This window comes from Physella acuta, unplaced genomic scaffold (genome assembly GCF_028476545.2).
Source record: "Physella acuta isolate Inbredline_101_S28 unplaced genomic scaffold, ASM2847654v3 ptg000616l, whole genome shotgun sequence".
In the NCBI taxonomy this organism is placed as follows: Eukaryota; Metazoa; Mollusca; class Gastropoda; family Physidae; genus Physella; species Physella acuta.
Genome location: NW_026732135.1, coordinates 154,383 through 161,867, shown reverse-complemented (window position 1 = coordinate 161,867; position 7,485 = coordinate 154,383).

The window sequence follows — 7,485 nt, the reverse complement described above, 5'->3', positions numbered from 1 at the left end:
TTTTAAAAAGTCCGGTTGAATGTCCGGATTAAGTTAAATATATAGTTCCGTTTCGGGTTCAATTTTTTACCTTAAAAAATTCATTTTAGGTTAGATTTCCGCTTTAAGTTAAATTTTCATTGACTACTTCGATAAAGTTACTTTTTCGGTTAAATATCATTTCCTGTTAAATTTACGAATCCATTTAAATTTCCGTATGCTGTTAAAAAGATGGTTCTAGATAAAATTTCAAGATAAATATCATTTCCCGAGTATTTTTATTTTACAGTTAAATTTACAGATCCAGTTGAAAATCCGGTTCAAAATAACATGTTTTCGGTCAAATTTGATCATTTAATTAAATTTCCAAATGTTATTTAAATGTCAGTTCCGGATAATTTTTTTTTTGTGTGTTAAATATCATGTTCCTGTGAAAAGGATATGTCTTACTGTTATTCTTACGGTTAAATTTCCGGTTACGATTAATATTTCGCTTCGTGTAAACTTTCAGTTTCAGATTTTAAAAACCTGACTATGGTAAAAGTTAGGGTACTGTTAAGGTTCAATCTATATTTCGTTTCTGTTAATATATTCCGATTTCGGTATTTCTCGTTTACAGATAAATTTCTGTTTCCAGTCAAATTAACTTATCCAGATAAAGTTTCGCTTCCAGTTAGGTTTCGATTAAAGTTCAATTTAGTATTGTAATAGTTGAAAATTACCATGTTACTCAATGCTTATTTATTTTATGGGGAAAATATCTTGACTAATTGGTGATCGAGCAATTTATATTTCTAATTATAGATATAATAAGTATGCATTTAAGTAACGCATTGTAATAAAATATGGATCTAACCAAAGTTTTCCTAAAATGACACAATTTAACACAATTGTAAATCGCCTTCTCATAATAAAACACCTTGCAAAAATAGTAAAAACCCTATCAACTCCTTAAAAATAATAAACCATCAATAATCTATATTTATTTAATGATGGGCAATATATTTCAGTTGCTTTGTTTGTCCTTTCATTTACAAATTAAATTTGGTTTTCCTTCTAGTTAGGGCTCAGCCAATTATCAGCCCAAGTGAGATAACAGAAGGTGAATCTTTGAATGTGACATGTGATGCATCACGTGCTGGAGTTCCAGACTATGTTACAACTGTTACCAAGTTGTATATATATATGGTTACGGTAACATCCTTTACGCGTTATACAGAACGTACGTTTCTCCATACAATATTTCGGTAAGAAATTAATCACTAGTGCTTTATTCTAGTAAAGCATTGTAACTATTTTGCAGTGAATTTAAATATATTTCTATGAATTACATTCGTGATTATCTGTGCATTTTAACTTAGATTTTGTATTAGTAACTATAACTATCGATATTGTTTTTACATTTTCACTATATTTTCCTTATGGTTTTGCATTATTATAGTTAGAGATGGAAAATAAAGCGGGAGTAATCTCCCCTCAATTTTCTCAAATATGTATATTTATATATATATATATTTATATTTATATTTATATTTATATATATATATATATATATATATATATATATATATATATATATATATATATATATATATATATATATATATATATATATATATATATATATATATATATATATATATATATATATATATATATATATAATTTTTATTTATACATATAAGTTATATAAAATTAAAAATCGATTGAGGTTTCACACCGTTCATTTTATTACCATCAAATTTTGGCCGTTGATTAGAACACTCCAGGGAAGGGTTCTGCATAAATCGTTTTTTTTTTAATTTCGCAAGGGTGCAGCCGCGAGAGTGCGCGATTTTTCTCAATATACGGTATATTTAATCTCCTGAGTTATGTATTTGACCTTGGGAGAATTGTCAGTTCACTAGTACGAATCGGTCAACTGAACTCTGTCACATCATGTGATTGTATGTTTAATCCCTGGCAGAACCTCAACCAATGGTCTTGCGACCGTGAGAATCCTTGACAGATCCTCAACCAATAGTCGTAAGACTTTTGAGTTATTTCCCCTATTATTGAATGCTATTTAATCTCGGGATTTTGAAGTTCAAAGGCAGCCAGATTGACCTTTGGACCAGGAGAGTTGTGCAGTATTGTAATTATGTGAAATGTTGTTTCACCTTTGTATAAGGTATTATGTGACAAGTTGTGGTATTTCAACTATTTTGTTCTGGTGTATTATTGCACCTTTTTGATTACTTCGGTGATAGTTAGATCCTTTATTTGGATTTCTTTTGTTGTAGAGGCAATAAGTCTCTTCTTGGTTTTTTGTGGTATTTATGATGCCATTCAGTTGTGTGTAGTAATGATTTATTGGTGTATAATATACTAAGCCACAGCTGTGATATATTGTGATTTTCTCAAACTGTAAGTTGGAGTTTTTGAGATTATTTATTGTTGTCTTAGAGTCTGTACATTTTGAACTTACCTAGTGTCATTATCTTGTACATAAATTAAAAAGGTATTCATAGTTTAAGTCGTGTGAGTCTCTTCGATTTGTCGTGTTTTACCCCTAGACAGCATTAACGAGCTCACGTCAAGTTGTTGGGATTCCATTACAACGATTTCTATCGGTGCCATACCAAACGAACCTGGGGTGTCCGCTCCCTCCGCGGCTGTCGGAGGTCGGACATAACATTCTCTATTAAGTAGAGTGATTAACATGCACTCAAGTCTTTCAAGCACCACGACCTGGGGTAGTGTAGGTAAAACCGTACCTTAACAAGTATTATCCAACAAATATAGCGTAGGTATTGTTTACATTAAAATAACTTACTTTTAGAAATTAAGTTCACACGTCAAAAAATATAGGATTGGTAACGCATTGATGAAACCCTCTTGAAATATTTCGCCAGACTTGCTTATCCATGCGGCAACGCGCGTGGACGGAAACGCTAGTTTAGAATAAAGCAAAAATAAATACACTACTCTCGACGTTTTGTTTTTTTTTTCCTTTATTTAAATGGTGTTCTTTTCAATGTTGGAGAAAAAATAATGGGGGGGGGGGGAGTTGGTTGCGGGTAACTTGAAAAAAATGTTCGACAAGTAAAAACGTTTTGAAACATGTGTTCTTGATGATTATATTTTAGTGGAATAAAACTTATGGCAATATATTTTAATGTTTTTGTTTTTGTTGTCTGTTTTGACAATGATTTAGTCTTTTTCAAACTGTACTCTAATTTACACGCTTACAAGTTACATAACGTTGCTCTTACATAAACGATACATATATACAACTTTCTACAGTCACCGCCTGATAGATGGTCTTCAAAGTACTGGACATTTAACTATCGAGGAAACTTACAAGGAACATCTTTTAGACCAAATAACAGAAACACAATGACAATTGAAATCATGATCTCTGAGGCTTCATGCAGTGAAAACTACTTCTCTTGTAAAGCAGAATACTTAGATGTATATGCAGCTGAAATAAGTTCCGGAGATTATCAATTTATTGACATAGCACGTAAGCATTTTAAATTTTATACATGTATTTTAACGCTCCAGATTTACGTTTCGATCTTATCTTTGACACCGAAGTATAGATTTCGAAAGCAAACATATTTAATTGATACTAGTGTCCTAAAAGTAACTTATGCTAAATTAAAATTGATTAAACTTCATTTCTGTTATTTTCTAGCGAATGTCTTGTATGTTAAGGTCCTGACACTAGATCCCCAGTATAATGTAGGACGAAGTGAAGACGAGTCCATCAATCCAGTAGGATCTAATGTTACATTGACATGTAAAATATATGTGAGTATAAGAAATGAAGCCGTTGCCTCCATTTAATATAATAATAATCATTAAAAAAGTTTTAAAAAACCCACGTTTTCTGATTGAACTAAAAAGTAGAAAATAAATGCTATAGGCCCTACATCACAATAATGCAAGCGATCACTCTACTATAAGCGATCAAAAACGTGGGGCGCCGAAGTAAAAGTTATATTACTATTGATTAGATAATACTATTGACTTTTATTAGGGAGCTTGTAGAGAGTCAACAGTATTAGAAACTGTAAGAAAATCACGGCGCCCCACGTTTTTGCTCGCTTATAGTAGAGTGATCGCTTGCATTATTGTGATGTAGGGCCTATAGCATTTATTTTCTACTTTTTAGTTCAATCAGAAAACGTGGGTTTTTTAAAACTTTTTTAATGATTATTATTTTCTACTTTTTAGTCTTTGTCTGTTTGTTTGCATTAAAATCTTGCTATCGATTTTATCTTTTCACTTTTTTTGGGTAAACGAAGACAACTCGTAAAAAGACAACTCGTAAAAAGACAACTCGTAAAAAGACAACTCGTAAAAAACACGTTGTTTGAATACGTTACTGACTAGAACACATAGATTTGAACCCGTGTCGAGTGGGATAGCAATCGTGTGCCCAACCACTCGACCATATCGTCTCCCCCAAACTGGCCTACCTCCTGTAAGTTTAAACTCGGTTCAAGCTAAATTCTCTGCCCCTAAGCCTGTGGCGACATGTGATCGTTCGCTTCACTGCGCGCGAGGTACGCGTCGCTGGTTTTTTTTCTAATGGCTAGCAGAGGAGAATTATATATATAGATTATATAGCGGTCTAAAATGCTCAATAAAATGTTTCCATTGATCAATTTAGTAATAATAACAATTGAATATTCAATGGTCATCCAAAAGAAAGCTTCCCTGAAAATTTCAGCGCGCTAGCTAACTGGGAAGTGCCAGAAATTTCGATCGCAAGATTTGATTGGAAAGACAAACAAACAAACAAAGACACAGAGAAAGCAAGTTAAAGAAAACGTGGGAAAATACCCATTTCTCAATCCAACTCCCTCTTCTATACTAAAAAGCCGAACAAAAGTAAAATACACTAGGACATTCCCACCCCGCTTGACAACTACTCATTGATACTTAACCTTCACAGGGCTTTAATTAGCCTTAATAATAAACCGGGAGTGATCTCCCCTAAAATTTCTCGAATATTCTAATATAACACTAAGGGGGATGGCAACTCGGGACATAGACAATATTTTTTATCCATTTTTAATTGCTTAAACTTTTTTATAATAGGATAGAATCTCGTAAAAAATAAACTGGGAGTGATCTCCCCTAAACTTCCTCAAATATTCTTATATGAAACAAAAGGGGATGGCAACTCGGGATATAGACATGATTTTTAATCCATTTTAAATACCTAATTTTGTTTTAAAGAATAAAATCTCGTTTAAAAACGAATTGCAAAAAAAATTGAACGCCAATTAAAATGCGCATAATAGTGCGGAATATTATTAGTACTTTATAAATTCACATGCGTGTTTTTGAGAAATCGGAAATAGCAACATTACCACTTCCAATCAACAAAAATTATTCAAAATTTGACAGAAGGTGGAGAATTAGATCTTTTACTTACATGTGAAATATTTCATTTATCTCTCTGAAAGAGTATTCAAGTTATAGGCTTTTGAAAAATTCAAAGTAGAAATAGTACCACTTCCGTTTACCGGAAATCGCTTATAAGTTGATACGGATCTACGATTTTGATAAAATACTTATGTAGCTGTAACGGTTCTCAAGTTATCGTGTTTACACACACATACACACACAGAGACATACGGACAAGATTGCAAGACAATGTTTTTTAGACTCACCGAGCCCTAATACGTCGAGATTTGCAAAAATCTCGATTTTTTTTTTTGCACGATTACAAAACTTTCTCTACACTTCGTATATACGAGAAAGTAAAAATGTGTAGAATTCTGTTCACTTCCTATCCTTTCGGCCGCCTTATAAACGCTAACTCGCCATGTCATGCGATTTATTTCACACTCTGAGACTTATTTTGTCTCTATCATCCTGGCATTGGTTCTTCTTCTGTTTAAATTCATTGATTTGATTTTTTTGTGCACGGTTACAATATATTCTCTACATATATATATATATATATATATATATATATATATATATATATATATATATATATATATATATATATATATATATATATATATATATATATATATATATATATATATATATATATATATATATATATATATATATATATATATATATATATATATATTCGGCGTGGTCGAGTCGGTAAAGCTCATGGTTGCTAAACCGAAAAGTCTTGAGTTCGAACCCTCGGGCAGATGAGGCTCGTTAGCTGGGGACAGCCACTCTTCTAGGAGAGACAACTCCAAAATTAAACAACTGCTGCCTTGTAGTTTGTTCTTGGTTGGACAAAGGCTATGGAAGCAAATCCAAAAAGAAAAGCAGGCTGAAATCGGAGTCAATGGCTCAATGGCGCATAACCAGTTGACACGTAACGCTTAATTGTGTTGGAGGCGTGGTCGAGTCGGCAAAAAAGCTCATGGTTGATAAATTCTAACAAAGTCACGAGTTCAAACCCACTGGCATATAAATTTCGATCCCCTTTAACACTAAAAATTAAGAACGAAGAAGAAGAAGAAGATTCTGTTCACGAAAAAAAGTAAAAACAACAGAAAATATAATTGTAAAATCTTTCTTTTTGGCCACCTCTCTCCCCCCCCCCCCCTCTCCCAACTGCTCTTATATCACGCTAAAGTTCGATGCTCCGAACCTACTACTTTCTGAGGCGTGGGGAATGGGTGTTGGATTATATTAATGGGACATAAGACATAATGAAACATATAAAAGGCATATAACATAGGCTACAAGGCACAGAGTTCGGGTAGAGTGTACATGGCACAGGGTGTAGGGCATAGTATATAGGGCATAACGCATATGTCTTAGGGTATATTATTATAATATAAGGTAACGGAGTATAAGTCATGGGACATTATGCATCAGCCATGGGTTTTAGTCTATATCAAATAGTGTATAGCGTTAACCGTATTGAGATATAGCTTGTAAAATATATCGTATAGTGTAAACCATCTTATATCTTGTTGCATATATCGTAAGGGGGATATGGGTCAAGGGCTGATGGCTAATTGTTATGTACTAAGGGTTAACATAATAGACATTACCAGGGGTTGAGGGTTGACGTTTAAGGGCTGAGTGTTATTGTTTAAGAATATGTATAAAGGAATTTAGTTATATGGATATGTTTATGAATAGATCAGTTGTATTTAGCAGAAGGATGAGGAATGGTAAAGAATTCGTGATAAACTATCGGCTACTTTCTTTGCTAATATATAATATAAAAAAAATTCAGTGTGTTTGTGTGTGTGTGTGTGTGTGTGGAGGTAATGATCAGGTGGATGGAGTAAGTTACCGACCGTTAATGTCCTTGACTGTTGCTTATATTTATAATTTCTACCTTTGTAATATAGTGAGACTTGTGAAGTCAAGGGAACTCACTCTTCTGTATTAGTATTATATTTATACTGTTATCTTGAGTGATGTCCCTTACATGTTTTTGTGTATAAGTGTCTCGTGACTTCCGTCCTCTCTCGTTCTACCAACATGTAGTTAGACCCAATAAACGTTTTATATACA